The sequence below is a fragment of the Amblyomma mixtum genome, chromosome 6 (assembly GCF_055824585.1).
Source record: "Amblyomma mixtum isolate Tamu chromosome 6, ASM5582458v1, whole genome shotgun sequence".
NCBI classification, from domain to species: Eukaryota; Metazoa; Arthropoda; class Arachnida; order Ixodida; family Ixodidae; genus Amblyomma; species Amblyomma mixtum.
The window spans coordinates 143,702,222-143,718,125 of NC_143017.1; the positions used below are offsets into that span (position 1 = coordinate 143,702,222).

Here is a 15,904-nt window from a genome sequence, read left to right on the forward strand (position 1 = left end):
CGAAAAAATAGCCTCTTTTTCCTGGCCAAAGAAAGATTACAAGGTAAGGTCTAAAGCGGGTTGAACGTACACCACTGTATATGTTTTTACTGACATGGTTCCTCTGTACCCACGCAGCACGAGTCTGATGTACACCGGGAATAAGTTTAAGTGGCATTCGTAAAAGGCAATATTGGTCGCCAAGATTAAACATAGGAGAAAGAATTTTTCAAGGTGCTCAAGCAAAACGTTATGCCCTGTGAGGAGTGACTGCTGGCACAAGCGATTGTTTGCGGTGAATGAGAACTTCTTCTATGCTGCTTTTGTACATGTGTTTTTATAGTTCCCTTTATAAAAAAGGACCCAAATACTCCAAGTGCCGCTCAGAGGTGAACACGGGGCACATCGTCAATATAGCTCTTAACTCGAATAGACTTCTGCTTAGTTTGAGAAACAGACGCAATTATAAAGAAAAATAGAGTATTCGTATAAAACAGAAATATTAGCCGGGAGATTTCAGTTCTGCAAGGCACGTAACCGCAAGGATTAAAGTCGAATTCGAAAAGAATCTATCCAAGCGGCTTCCCTGTTTTCAGTGCTGAACAACTTCCCAGTGCGCCCACACCGCCTTCGTACTTAGGCTTCATTATTTGCCGTCATGGGCGTTCTTTAAACTACATCAAATCCCTGATCAATGGCCTTCCTTCAGACGAAATCCCTCGTCGCAAAGACTAGCAAGAGTGCTCGTTACGTATTTTGTATCTACGCAGAAAGTGCTGAATTATTTTCTTTTGTACTTTTCGCCTTTGAAACCACGTTAATTTGGCGCGCCAAGGTAATGCTAGCGGATTGAATAGATGTCACGAAACAGCCCAGTTTGTATGAGTACTTCTCAGTAAAAGTACTATCTTGGTGCACAGTTGACATGCTGCAGTTTTCTTTATTTGGATATCTTTATTCCAACTACTCGAACAACTGATGAAGGAATTGTCTTTTATTATTGAAGTGCAGCGGACCCCATTAAGGTGTTAATTTTGTAGTCGCTGAAAACAAGCGAACGAGCCTAACGCTAGTAAGGCCTTCAACGTCCGGCCGGCAGTAGTATGCATATCGCTCGCTGCCTGCGATCACGGAGTCTCCGTTTCCGCTACTTTACATCATTTTCCTCCTGTTTCGTCATCACAGTCCAGAGTTTGAATCGGAGCGGTGGGAGAAAGTTTTTCAACTTTGAATCCAAATCTCTCAGCAATAAATGCCGAACACTGCCGAACAAGCGGCAACAAAGCCACAAAATGTCGGACTATGAAATTTTACTAAACAAAAGAATTTTATACCATTCTCCTCAGTGTCTCTTTAACTTACGTTTATTTTTATTTGCATCAAAAAGGTACCTATACAATCCACTCTAACTGCAACAAGATTTTTCTTGATTTATAGCCCAGATTCAAGATAGTACCTATAACAGCTGGAGGTATGACGAACAACGTGTAGTTGAAAGGACTGTTAAAAGTGGTTATCGCAAGCAGGATTGCAATGCCAGATTTTTCGTTCTGCACAATGATATTAATAATGGTTCATAATTATATTTCCAAGAAACTCAAAGGCTTCTGCGCAGCTCAGCCAGCTCAACTAAATAGAAAATAAACAAGTGGGCTTAGGCCACATGATAATTACATCCAGCCGACTGAGCCTGTTGCGCGTGCATTATGTAAGTGCTTCAAGCAAGAGCAGTATAGTAGAAAACAAAACGAACAAAAAGTGAGGGTCTGCATATAACCAAGACACATATGTGCAGAAACCCCCGAACCTCTCATCAAGTTGGGCAAATTGGTTTTTCTTTACGAAGAATATTCTTCTTTGTTCTGCTCTTCCAGCGCGCTTGCTGAAGCGATGAATTACGTTTGCGTTGAAAATGCAAGAATATTGTGAGTGAGGAAAGGAACGAGAGCGACTCATTAATGGAGCTTTAGTGATACAGGGGTTTTTCAGTAAAGATCAAGAGCCCTCATTATGCTTTTTTAAAAAGGCCACCAGAACAATTCTTCTTGGATGACATGCTGCTTGAACCTGCTCAGATTTCACGTTAAGTTCCTTTTGTAAGTAGACTTTTATGCAAAAGGCACAGCCTTGTCCGCAAAGTTCTGAACCAAACCAAACCAAACCTTTTTAAAAGTTTCTCATTCAATTAACTTTCCAGTTTTTCTTTCCTCTTTCATTGACTCATTAACATGTGGACTCCTTTACTCGGCCTTTAGGCACTTGGTTTTTTTCTTGGGAAACTTTCACAAGGGTCCTCGGTGGCCAAGCTAGACGCAGTTTAATTACGATCTTCAGAAAAGATTCGGTTTAGAGAGTGCGTAGTTTACAGTAGGAAGGACCTTAAAGCGCATAGTTTCTGAATGAAATTTAATCATTTAGGTAGAAAACTTTCAAAAAAGCTTTCACTCTAGTTTAAACTTTTTTTTCATGCTGCAAGTTGAGGAGACGCTGGTTTAGTTCCAACTGATTATTTCCGAATCTTTAACTAATTCTTGCATCCTCATGAAGCAAGATGCAAAAAAAATTGACGTGTATATGTGACCGTAAATTTACACTCCTGAAAGTGCAGAATTCCTAACTGCATTCCTCTACAAAATCTTCAAAAACCCTCTCGCGTCAATAAAGATCAGTGAGTCTGAGAGGTTGGTCCCTCATAAATGCTGCTTGAGTTTTTACTACAAACGACTGTGGCATCGCCCCCTTCTCGCCCCCCCCCCCCCCCCTCGACTTCCAATCAGTTCTTTGTTCTCTATTTCAATATAGATTGCATTTTTTCTTGGTAGTAAGTTATTGGAGTTAAGGTTAAGGAGTTAAGGAGTTGAGAAGTCAATTGATCGTTGAAGCTTAAATGCGGAGGGCACAAAAATGGAGATTTCGAAAAACAATTACGATTGTTATTTGAATTTCACATTATGGAGATATCTGAAATAGAAGACTTTATATCCTAGGAGGGCAGATGTGTAGGCCAGTTGGTGAGACATGAAGGAGCTAAACACCGCAGCGGGCACGGGACAGACTCAAACGGGACAGATGGGCTCAAAATGTCGTCTTTTGCAATCTCCATATCCGCGACTGGAATCAAGAATCAGCAGCGGCCAGTTTTCATTTCATTAAATATTTGCTTTGTTTTTTTCTTGTACATGGGCAGAAACATAAAGTGGTAAGCAGGACGGACGCGTTATAGTTGTGATGCATAGCGCTTGGTTTTGAAAAAAGTGACCTGTGCAACACTAAACACACATGCCCTCAACGACCATTAGAATTGTCTATTCAGCGCTACCACGTAGGTCCCAAAAGGCAGTTACTGGAAGATATTGGGTGCACATACTCAAACTGTCAAAACCACTGCTAAAGCATTCGGCCTGCTGGAAAGCTGCCTCACTTCATTCGAATTGAGGAGGAACCTTAAAATATTTCACTTCCATTCGTGAGCTGGCGGCGAGCGCGTCAACCCGCATGACTATGGAGTCACTTTCTGAATGGATACGCTGGCCTCAGAAATCGCCGGATGATTCGGTCACCAGAGAAAACCTGTGGCGGAACTGCCGAGGCTCGCATAGAATTCCAATCTTTCCGTGCGGAAATGGAGATGAACGGACGGCTGGTGTGAACTGATTCACTTGAGGAGGCAACGACTCACTTCCATCTCGTCTCCGAAGCGCTTCATTTACGCCCCAATTTCTCCATCTTCCCGTGCGCCTTCCTGATCTATCGAACTCGCAGGAATGTCCCGCCATTTCGACTTCCCCTTCGCAACTCTGCGCTGTCAGATCCGAACAAGCCCAGTGTGCCAGCTTTCACGTCCTTCCGTTACCTTACTCCCTCTCTTCTCCATGCGTTGCGTCAACCCAACTTCTCCCATTCTCTAAATTGCATACCTTAGGAGAGAAAACAGCTTAATTCGCCGTATGGCAAACGTCCACTTTCGCCCCTTCCCACTTTCATTCATTTTCCCACAGTCATCTGTAACCATAAAGTGGGTGATGGCTTTGTGGAGTTTATTCCATCTTCTATCAATGTATGTGAAGAAGGTGTGAGAAAATAAATATTGTCCCCGAGCAATCAGCTCCCCCCCTTCCCCCTCTTATAATCTGCAATGAGGAACAAAAACTACGGACGGACTTGAAATTTTAAGAGAAGTCTGTGTTGAAGAACCCCAGATGATCGAAATTTCCTTAGTCCTTCACTACGGCGTTCCTTATAGCCTGTGTATCTTTGGGACGTTAAAACCCGAACAAAACAAAATTTAAGAGTAAACAGTAGGCATCAGGTAATAATCAACTACACTAACAAATCGCCTCCTTTATCGGCAGTATTCAATTCTGCATGTTTTGGTCAAGACTTGCAGCAATGAAATGCTTCTATATTTATCAACCGCTGTTGAAGTAGGTGACAGTGAAGTAAGACAGAATGATAAAATGCTCAGATTCTCCGACATTCAAATTGCTAGGACTTGGATGGAATTTTTTGCATCTGTGTTCGTTGGGCAGTCAAGAATAATTGGTTAAACAGAAGTCTCAGAAGCTTGTCGCAGACAAGTGCTGCCGGTGCCGAAATCTCAGTGGTAATGTTCGTGGTGGATGGATTCATTGATGCGTCATGGTCTTACATGACCATGACGCATGGTCATGATGGTCAGTTTTCTTTTTTTAAATCGTTGATCAGCCATGTTTCGTCAGCTTTTCCTTCTACTTTACAGTTCCTTGACCGGCATTAGTTTCTGCAGCCTATATTACTGTCGCTGCAGCTATGCCAAAGTATTTTTCTCTAGAAGCTAATTATAGTGTTATGTTGGTCAGAATATTTTTAATGCATATCCCAGCAGACGGTATAATGCCACATCTGCTTTGGTTCGCTGGCCAGCGCTTTGCTGCCACAATACTTAGCACAATGCTGATGAAACAGCTTTAATATTGGGCCATTGTAAATATCCAACAATGCTGGCTAACAATATCGTCTCAAAACAGCTTCAATGGTAAGTACGTTGTAATTAAGTAAGAAGAAACTGAAAAGACTGCGAACAAAAAGAACAAGACATTCACGCGCTGCAGACTAGCCCCCTGGCTTCTTAACAAATCTTAATGTATGAAATGTAAACTACAAAAAAAGTGCTCGTTGGGGTGTCACCATAGAGAAACATACTTACGTAACAATGTTTTTCTATGGTGGCGTCATCGTGTTGACACGAACGAGCGCACGAGCGCCGCCGAACGCTAGATGAGCGCCGCATGTACAACAATAAACGGCATTCTTTCGTCGGCACCGGTGTGCGTCTGTTGCTACATCACTTGTACCATGTCTAAAACGCGCCTGAGTAAACCGAATTGTTACCCTGGTGAAGACGAGAGTGGAGATTAAGACATGTGCATATAATAAGACAACAAACAGAGCGGCAGTAGCTGCGTCATGGTCCTCTTCATGACAGTACCTCTCAAACGCTGGGAGCACCACAAAACTGCGCTGGTTGCGGAGCAGATTCACACTTTATGGTATGGAAGCTGCTACGGAGTCTCTACTGAAAGAACAAAATTTCTGAGGAGCGTCGCCGGTTCAGTAGCTCTCGAGAAGATTCATGCAAGCGTTGCTGCTATTTCGAAGTGCGAGGTAAAGCATATCGAATGAAGTGAATCAGTATGCTTTATCTTCGCCTCCACATTAGCCTCCGGCTTACCTTAAAAGTCCCATGCTCTTACTAGTAGCACTCGTCCGTAAAGTACTCTCTATATCGTATCTAAGTGAATTCCAGGTGTAGAGCGGCCTGCGAGGTCGCCGTCCGCTTTAATGAGCACCCTGGCGAGCTTCTCGATGTTCTTCTTGGGCTTCTGATCGTGACCGGTTCCAAGGACCACTGCGTGGTTAGTCACCTGCTTTCTGTCGTAGTTGCTGTTGCTTTCGTTGTTGTTGAGAGAGAGCCTGAAACGCTCAGGTCACATGTCTGGGCACGATGACCACGAGTGCAGTGTTCACACCACAAGCGTTCACGCCGAGCGCCCGAAGCATACTAATCTCGGCTATGCAATCGAAGTTCCGGTCAACACAGCATTCAGTAGAGGTCTTCTCTCAGGTAAGGCGACTCTAAGTTCTTGGTTGGTTATTTTATTGTTCAGCTCCCAGAGCTTCCAGTCATAAGCGCTGCTCATGGCCGGAAACTTCGGGCCCCAACTCTCATCATTTCGGCCCTTCAGAAAATTGTCGTCACCGAGTTTAGGGAAATTTGTGGTCCCGGATGATCATGATATCGCCAGCTTTGATGTTCAGGTTGGCATCGCCAGTGTTGTTGGTAACAATAAGGATCTTCGCGCCAAGGAGCTTCATCAGCCTCACCGCCAAGCACACTTCTGTAGAGCTTAGCCCTCATAAGGGCGAAAGTATCCCTCCGTGCAATAAACTATCTTTCCCCCGAGCTTTCGTTAAATGAGTTCCCACTTTGGCCAGGAACTGGATAGACGGGAAGTAATGGATTTTGCGTTGAAAGTGCTTGCTGGCTGCAATAGGGTCCGCCAGGGGAACTCAAGCCTAAACCACAAATGATTCCATCCGTCTATCGATGCTCGGGCTTCCTCAAGAAAAAACTTTCAGTACTTTCGATCTGCACAAACAAATACAAACAAATACACCTCGATAATATGACCCCTGATGACTGTCCTGGCACCTTGGTCAATAAACGCATAAACGCCCTTCCCCCCTCCCCCTACCCGCCCCTTCCTGCCAATTCTTCTGGAGTTACAGATACAAAGTTCATTCATTATGCGAGTAAATACTGGGTGTATAGAAGCACTGCTTCTCGACAGCGGCTTACTAACATCGCGGGAAAATTCCAGATTACTGTGAAGCGTTCGGGCAGTGCAGACATATTCAAAAGTTCTCTCTCTCTCTGTATATATATATATATATATGTATATATATATATATATGTATATATATACTCTGACGAAGGCCAGACCCTGGTCGAAACGTTAGAATAAAGTTGTTGTTTTTTCTACCGTGTGTCAACCGAATTACGTTTATGTATATATATATATATATATATATATATATATATATATATATATATATATATATATATATATATATATATATATATATATATATATATATATATCAAGCAAACAAGAGAAGGGGAAGAGAAGGCTGTTGGCTGCTTTCATATATATACATATATATATATATATATATATATATATATATATATATATATATATATATATATATATATATATATATATATATATATATGGGGCAGAAACGTGGAGGCTAACAAAGAGCGTTCAGCTTAAGTTAAAGGGACACTGAGGAGAGCACTATTAATATTTTTTTATAGTAAAATCCAATAGTTCGGCATGTCATGGCTTTGTTGCCACTTGGCCGGCAGCGAAAGATGCATTTATTTCTAAGAAATTTGGATTCGAAGTTGAAAAAGTTTTTCCCGCCGCTCTGATTCAAACTTGGGATTCGTCTATGACGACAGAGGAGTAAGAGACGTGAAACATGACGTGCACATGACGTAACGCAGACTCCGTGATTTCTGGCTGCCAGCAGTGCGGCCTAGCAGCAGCCGAAAAGAAAGCTACCGCCGGCCGCACGTTGAAGGCATCTATCGGCTATTGCGGCCGTCGCTGCAGTCGCTTCGATTACGTTTGCACTGGCGTTTTGCCAGCGTTACGATGGATCTCGTTCTCGAAGTCGTCAACGAAGTTCTCGCAAATAGACACCTTTAGCATACCGTGTACCTCGTTACCGCTAGCGGAATACCGGGAGCCCGCCTACCGCCGGAAAACAGGCACTGATTTGTCCCGATGCTTCAGGAGCGCGCGTAGCAGCCGGGCACGTGGCGCCATCTGGCGACGTCAAGGAGATTTGCGCATGCGTTGGCTGCGCCTCAGTGATGCATGATTTCTCGGTTCCTGGTGTTGCTAGAACCATTCGTTCTAGCACTGTTTTGTTCTATGATCTCATCACGCTTGTCCTTGCGAGTTTGGCCTGTGGCGGCGATACCTGTATTTTGGTTCTTGCTCTTTTCTACGTTACAAGAGCTTTGTTGTCAGTATGAGTGGCGTTTTTGTAATCAGGAGCTGGTATTCTGTCGATACAAGCCAACTTCAATTTCTCCTCAGTGTCCCTTTAAGAACAACGCAGCGAGCTATGGAAAGGAAAATTATAGGTGTAACGTTAAGAGATCGGAAGAGGGCGGAGTGGGTGAGGGAACAAACGCGGGTTAATGACATCTTGGTTGAAATCAAGAGGAAGAAATGGGCTTGGGCAGGGCATGTAATGCGACGGCAAGATAACCGCTGGTCCTTAAGGGTAACGGAGTGGATTCCAAGAGAAAGCAAACGTAGCAGGGGACGGCAGAAAGTTAGGTGGTGGTGATGGTTAACTTGCCACATAGCGCTAAACAGACACAGAAAGTTAGGTGGGCGGATGAGATTAAGAAGTTTACGGGGATACAGTGGCGGCAACTGACAAAGGACAGGGTTAATTGGAGAGATATGGGAGAGGCCTTTGCCCTGCAGTCGGTGTAGTCTGGCTGATGATATATTATATATATATATATATATCTGTGTGTGTGTGTGTGTGTGTGTGTGTGTGTGTGTGTGTGTGTGTGTGTGTGTGTGTGTGTGTGTGTGTGTGTGTGTGTGTGTGTGTGTGTGTGTGTGTGTGTGTGTGTGTGTGTGTGTGTGTGTGTGTGTGTGTGTGTGTGTGTGTGTGTGTGTGTGTGCGCGCGCGCGCGCGCGCACACACACAACACTTGGGCCTCCTGACTAAATAAGCCATAAGTGGAATGCGGAAGCGGAGGTGAAGCGGACAGAGGCAGAAGCCTGGTGCCGGTTACGCTAGTAACCAGAAGTGACTCAGCCAGAGGCGTAGGCCGCGCGGCTGCTATGTCTCTCAGAGTGCACGAGTGGTTTGCGGGCGCGATCTGGGATCCTCTGTGGCTTGAAAAAGATAATGTGCAGATAAAATAAAAAAATCTGATGTGAAAATTGCGGTATACCCAGCAGCTTGTTTGAAATCGTTTCCAGTGCCACCATAGGTATAGCGGGCGTCATACGCGCTCTTTTATTTGTGACCTTTTATTCACCCGAAACTAGATGTAGGGGCTCGTAGCTCACTGTTTCGATTCAAGTGCCGCTAAAAAACCAAGACACGCGGACCTATATCACCGAGGCTTTCTATTCAAGACTGATGATGAAAAAAGCGACAGCAGGATGGTGCCCTCATTTTAGCTCTGTGTTCTGGCTTTTCTGGAAGCACCTTGCAGTATTTATTGGGATCCCTAGAGCTTTTGCTATTATACAGCGCCCACCTCTGTTAATCTCCAATCTTAATAATATTTGCGTGCACGGTTTTGGTTAGAAGACGAGACCCAAATGACCAGATACTTTCTATTGTGCTTTATATCCACGCTCTTATGTTCTCACGCACGTGCCGCCAAGTTCAGCAAGTAGCAGTTGCAGATTTCAGCTATTTTTCTTTTTTACCTACGACTACGTGGCTCAAGTAATTGATATGGCAATCCTTTCTCTGCCAAACACAGCCGATAACAAGGCACTGCCCTTTAGAGTCTGGCTCAAGGTACGATCTCTACTTTGTTTTATGACTCCATCCACCGAACGCTCCTCATAGTTTTTCGTGAGTGTTCTACGATCCTGACTCCTGCAGTGATTGGTATGCTGCAAAAACAGATGTCAGAAGAAAAAAAGCAGTCCTGGTGGCGCTTTAATGGTGCTGGCAGAGCGAATGTTGTAAATCTCGTGTTATTCATTAAGACTACAAACGCACTGATGGTGACTCTTCATACACGTGGCGCACATTTGCCTATAGACACGCGTTAGCGTCACGGCCATTTTGTTACCGATTCGAAGAAACGTAAAAGAAGACAAGCTGTGATTAGCATTAGCTAGTTGCATTATGCGGAATATGCGAGAAATGAGATGCCCATTGAAAACTGCCGTCTTGAGCATTACCTTGATCCCCTTAAGACTACAGACGCGGGAAACTGGGATGCGAGTATTCACTTTTTTTTTTCAATTTAATAGTTAGAGAAAGCTAATTGGGCTGTACAAACAACTACCCTTGAATAACGAAAAAAATGGCTGAGGCTTAGCTAAGGTTAAGCCTAGTCATATGCGAAGCATATTGATGGCTAGGCTTGGTAATACATGGCTTTCCTTGGTTGACGTTCATCCCGCTCTTCATCGGTCTCTGTGGCACGCTGAAGCTTTCGCTTCTCGTTCAAATCAGCCCTGCTTCTAGGCGGCATCCCAACACCTGGCCGCCTCGTAAGTGCCCGGAGAGCGAGGCAAGCTCAGCTTTATACCGCTGCTGTAGCGTCACGTGGTCAGCTGCAGCGCCTCTGATGTGGAGCCTCCACCGCCGCGGCCGACCGCGCGAGCCGGCAGCCCATCTCTCCTCTGCTGTGACGTCATATTGTCCCGTGGTCAGCCGCCGCGCCTCTGATGTGGAGCCTCCACCGCCGCGGCCGACCGCGCGAGCCGGCAGCCCATCTCTCCTCTGCTGTGACGTCATGTTGTCACGTGTTGTCACGTGGTCACGCTAAAGGTCAATGGTAGCTCCACCGCCGCGCTCGACGGGCTGTCGTGCAGCTCTAGTAATATGCTTCGCATAAAAATACTGCAGACTAGGACAAACGACTCTGAGCAGAACCTTGGTTACATTTAGCTCAGACACCTGGTATATAACACTGTGCTATATACCGGCAGCTTTCCTGCGGTCATGAAACTTGGTAGGCTGGCGGTAATCGAAAAGAGGGATAGCAACAGTCTAAGTGATCACAGGCCAATATTAGTCCTGACTTGCTTATCCAAGTGGATGCACCGCGTAATCAGTCAATCAATCAATCAATCAATCAATCAATCAATCAATAAAACTTTTTGTTTTAACATTGTGATGTTGGGTGGACACATACAAAAAGCCAAAAAGCCATCGTAATTTCCTTCAAGACCTCTGTTATATTTGACTGCCAATAGGAGTTCCGATAATAAGCCGACAGATGAACACAAGGGCATCAAAGGAACCTACGATGTATGCAAATTAGGCAATGAGACTTTTTAAGTAAACAACTTTATGCTTCAACTACGAATCTACGCGCCACCTTCAAAATACCTAGATCTCTTGGGAAGCGCTGCAGCGCCTGAAACATTGTTTACGCCCCTCATAGAAGCGCTTGAATGCACAAATAGAAATGTGTTTCGGCTGGTCGGTCGGACTTGCTCTTCCTCGCTTTTTTTTTGCAGTATTGAGTTTGTTGTGTGCCGCTTTTTAGTTTTAAGATTTCTATCTGGATCGCGCTGGATGATCCACGTTTCAATATCCCTTGCAATATTTCCAAGAAAAAACTGGATAATTTCCTATCTACTCAAGAAAGCCACAGCTCACTTTCTTCCTCTGGTACTTTTACTTAGGACTGATACTTTGGGCTTAAAAATAACTGACAAAGAAATAATAGTGCACAAAAAAAGACAGGACCAACGAGAAGACACGGAGCAGCGCTTCCCCGTGTCTTTTCGGTCACCCTGTCTTTTTGCGCGCTCTTTATTTTGTGTGAGTATAAACCACTAACGCCCAAACTTATTCTGTTTTGAGGCTTTTGGGGACCGCAGTTGCACAATTTTTTTCATCATCGTCAATTCATTATTAAAAAAAAAGAACGGTTTCACAGACTGGGTGTCTTACAAGAGCATTTTGGGCACGCTACAATCACTCGCATACCCCGTCTTCCTCCGCTTGCGGTCTTTTGTTTCATCGCGTTCTCAGTACACTTCACGGACTCGAAGCTTAGACGTATCAGCTCGTGGTGCTGCGCGATTCAGAAGCCGGATTATCGCTGCAGCGCAGCGTTTTCACTACAAGTACATATTACATGGCAAACTGACTGCTAAACACCTGCGACCGACCGCTGCAACACAGGATGAAAAAAGCAAGCCGACCCCTGCGTGGATATTCCCTTGGGAGTTTTCCTCATCACTATCTCTTTAAAAGCAGACTGCGGGCTGATCACCTTCGAAGGGCGCCTGAGTTTCCCTCTGTCCCGAGCAACGCGCACCACATCTATGACACAGCCGCTTGATGCAAAGCTTATCAACCGGCCCTGTCCAAGATCTACTTTTCTGCACAGCGGATTAGCTCAGCCGCGCACTCTCCTTTCCAGATCTCCCACCGGCGCAGACAATCGCAGGTGTGGGCGTGGTTCCGGCTTGCCAATGAAGGTGATGCTAGCGCTCCTAGCAGCGGCGAAGTGTACTAACGAAGTTTCCTCCTCTCCCAACTGGCGGCCGCTTCCTCTTTGGGCTGCAGAGTAGATTTGTCGGTGCGACCCGGGCTTAGAAAGCTTAAATGTGCAAAAAGGGAATAGGAAATTAGAAACGCTGATGTCTCTACTCTGTTTACCACCGATCCTGTGGCGTTTCTGAACGCAGCTGTACTAAAGATGATGAATGAAGGTAGCGCGGCACTTTCATTTTGTAACTTTCAATGCTTACGTCACTTATACCAGCTTTACGATTTCTCACTACAGCTTAAGATTTAACAATTCTTGCATTCTCCTGGGGTTCTTTTATTTTTTGGGACAGAAATCGAGGCCAGTTGTACTGAGAGGAGTTTTGCTTTTTAGATGTCAGTGGAAAAAGCAACGGGTTCCGGTTTGTCACAATAGTGCAGCATGCTGCTCATTCCAACGTTCATGACCAGCCGCTTGTGTCAGACGTTTTAGTGTTTATGCACGCATTGTATTGTAGTTGCTGCAGTTTGATCGTTAGAAATGAAATGATGGTGCAAAAGCTTCCACACTAAATTTGTTTTTGCCCCCAATTCACGCTCGATCTCAGCCTCCGCAGTGAGCCATCATCATGGAGGCGTTCGTTCGGGTCAAATTACATAAATGTTAACGGCAATACCCGAGAATTACAAACTTGTAGATTCTACAGCTGGAGTGAAATTTTCATTCGTTGATTCCTTCCTGCGCGTGTTTCTACTAGTAGGACTTGCTAGACAATGAAATATAATTCACATAATCAACTGGAATGAATAGCTCCAAAACGTTACAACAGGGAAAGGAACTCACAAAAGAAAATGAGGGATCCAGCTGGCTGAGATGAAGGAGTAAGGACCGAAGTTTCGCTATAGACGAGACTCGTAAAATCGAGGCAAATTATCAAAGGCAAATTTCTTTTTCATCCCTGCAAACTGTCTGTCGGCCAAATGAAAAATCTTTTAATGGAATGGCAATGCCGTCAACAAAAATTATCGACATTAAAAACGGTATATGCTGTATATTTACTTGCAAAGCAGTGAAAATGGTGGAAATTCAAGTGACTAAACAGGCACCTTAAAAACTGAATATTGCTGAATTTTTTTTCGAAAAACTAGAATAGTTCAAGAAGTAATTTCGAGCTAAGCAATTTTTCTGTGATTTTTCGTGTGAGTAAAGGACCCCTACCTCTTTTATGCAGATAATGATCTCTTGCTTTTTCCCTCTGGACCGCTCTCACCAGCTTAGTTTTAGTGATACGACGAGTCGTGGTGCGCAATCAAATGGCACTGACTTGGTTTGAAATAAACAGAAAGGTGCGCATTTTATGACTGCTTGCTTTATTTCGAAAGTTCTGTCAGTGACGTGCTGCTGCGTTTATGGCTTTTTTTCCGCCTACCACGCGTGACCCCATCGAGATAGCGAAGAATTTGATTCTCTTTCACTTTCGCACTCTGCGACGTACACTTACACTGCGCAGCATTCCAGCAACTTTCCACCAACGCGCCACCCACTGACTTATACTTCCCCAAACCTTTCATTGAAAGAGCAGTGTTTATTGTGTCGTTCGTCCTCATTTACTGCCCATTACAAAGGTTATTGTCTGAAAGCTTCGAAACCAGATCGCTAGATTTGTGATTTTACTTGTCAGCGCGCAGGATGTTCGTCCATTTCTTTATAAAGTTAAGCTCACTTATGTGGATCACCATGGTTTTTTATGCCCACATTTTTTTATTTCGTATCCATACTAAGTAGGATGCTCTTGGTTGCTTGCTATAGAAACGAAATCGACTCTCAGCCGTTCGCTTTTTTGAAATTTCTATACACACTAGTTGCTGCACATGGAAAGAGACAGGAGACTTGGGAAAATGTGCTTTAAAATTACTGCAGAAGAGAAGATATCTGCACGAAAAGGGTTTACAGGAGTTCATCCGAGGTGAGAGCAAAATATTTGCACTACGTACCCCACCGTGCACAATAGATCGTAGGGTAATACGACACTGTCCATTCTAAAAGGCTTGAATCTTTACCTAATTGCCAAAGCAGAACGCGTTGAACGTCATAAATTACTTCAAGCTGTGGAAACAGGAGCAAGTAAAACTTTTTTTCTAATGAGCCAACAGGCATCAAGGAGCCTTCAGTAAGACTGAATAAAGAAATTTTAAATCAAGAACAGCCCAGCACGCAAATTTATGGCGCTGGTTAGATATTTCAAACCCGTGAAAGCAATGCCTGTTTTCATCAGCATGTCTTGTGCAAGGCGTTGCAAGTTCTGCACTCAAATAGTGGACACCTACTATCGCCATAATATCCTCATCTCATAAAGGAGAGGGATATCGTTAACGTCCTGAATAGGCTGTCTCCTTTCGAGGAATAAACAAGTAGTGAGTGTCTGAAGATAACTGCTGTAGCGCAGCTTTAAAAATCGATATGAAGCCGGCTCAACGTACGAAATAAACACCCTTTATGGCGTCTCGTAAGCTTACAAGCCTTGAGAGGGTTATTCTCTGGGCTTCTGGGATAGACAGTGAGGCTGTTAAATGCACGCATCTAATGAAATTTTATTGTGGCGTCCTGAGAAATGCTCGAGGAGTGAGAGACAGAAGGATGCAAAAATAATATCTTTTGCACATGAACTTAGAATGAAGAGTTTTCTGGCTGATTTTCAGTAGTTTGCTAAATACACTGCGGAGTTACACTGGCATCTATTTACTCTAATACAACTGCAGTCTTTGAAAGCCTCAGGTTTAGAAAAAAAATGCTTATGTCTGGCGCGCTGTCTTCAGCTTCGCTTCGCCAGTATTGCCTCTTGGATAACGTTTTCATCTCAGCCGTAATGCTTTGGCCGTGGCGCAAAATGGATTTGCCGGATTTTTTTATGGAGGAAGTGTGTACGCTCTTCCCTAAAAGCGTGACCTCTTCGAAGGTTGAAAGGATTGCGCCAAGGGAAGTATGAATTCTCAGAAGGCTGCTAGGCCTTTCATTCAGTTTACAATCTGAAGGCGGCATCTTCCATTGCCATAAAAGCAGAGTCGGGAGGACAGCTCATAGAGCTTGTAGAAAACACTGTTCTGTAAAATACGGGTCACAAATAACGGCGTAAAAGCGCAATAACCGCAAAAAATGCAAACTGGCATGAACGCATAGTGCCAAAGCGGGACATAGCCCAAGAGCAAGAGACCAAGACGCACAAAATTACAGAATAATCAGGTCAACTCTGCTGAGTTTAGCTCAGACTGCACGCACCAACGAATGTACGCTATACCATGCACACACATGCACATACACGCACACCTACCCTTTTATTAAATAAACGGCATAGGGTTACATTAATTACGGATGCCGTGTTTTATGGGCTGTCTTTTCGTCGGTTTCCTGGGCTTGCTATCAAGCACCAACAATATTGAAGCTGGTACGCACGCTATTTGTGGTCATTGCCAGATTAAAGTTTTAGAGCGAAAGCTTTACTACGCCATGTTCGGCGAGATTCGCCGACCCCGTCGCTTTGACCTTTTGCGGCCTTCAGCCACTCCGGAGCTGCGCTGGCTCAACCATATGACTAGCCATTTCACATGCTGTGGTGGTTCCGCCTCCAGCGCGCACGCTCTCTCTCGG

General features: G+C 44.3%; 1 pseudogene; it reads right to left on the reverse strand.

Annotated features, from left to right (window-relative positions):
- Positions 1-5,738: 5,738 nt before the first annotated feature.
- LOC149340656 (purine nucleoside phosphorylase-like) lies at positions 5,739-13,998 on the reverse strand (annotated as a pseudogene).
- Between the last annotated feature and the right edge of the window lie 1,906 nt (positions 13,999-15,904).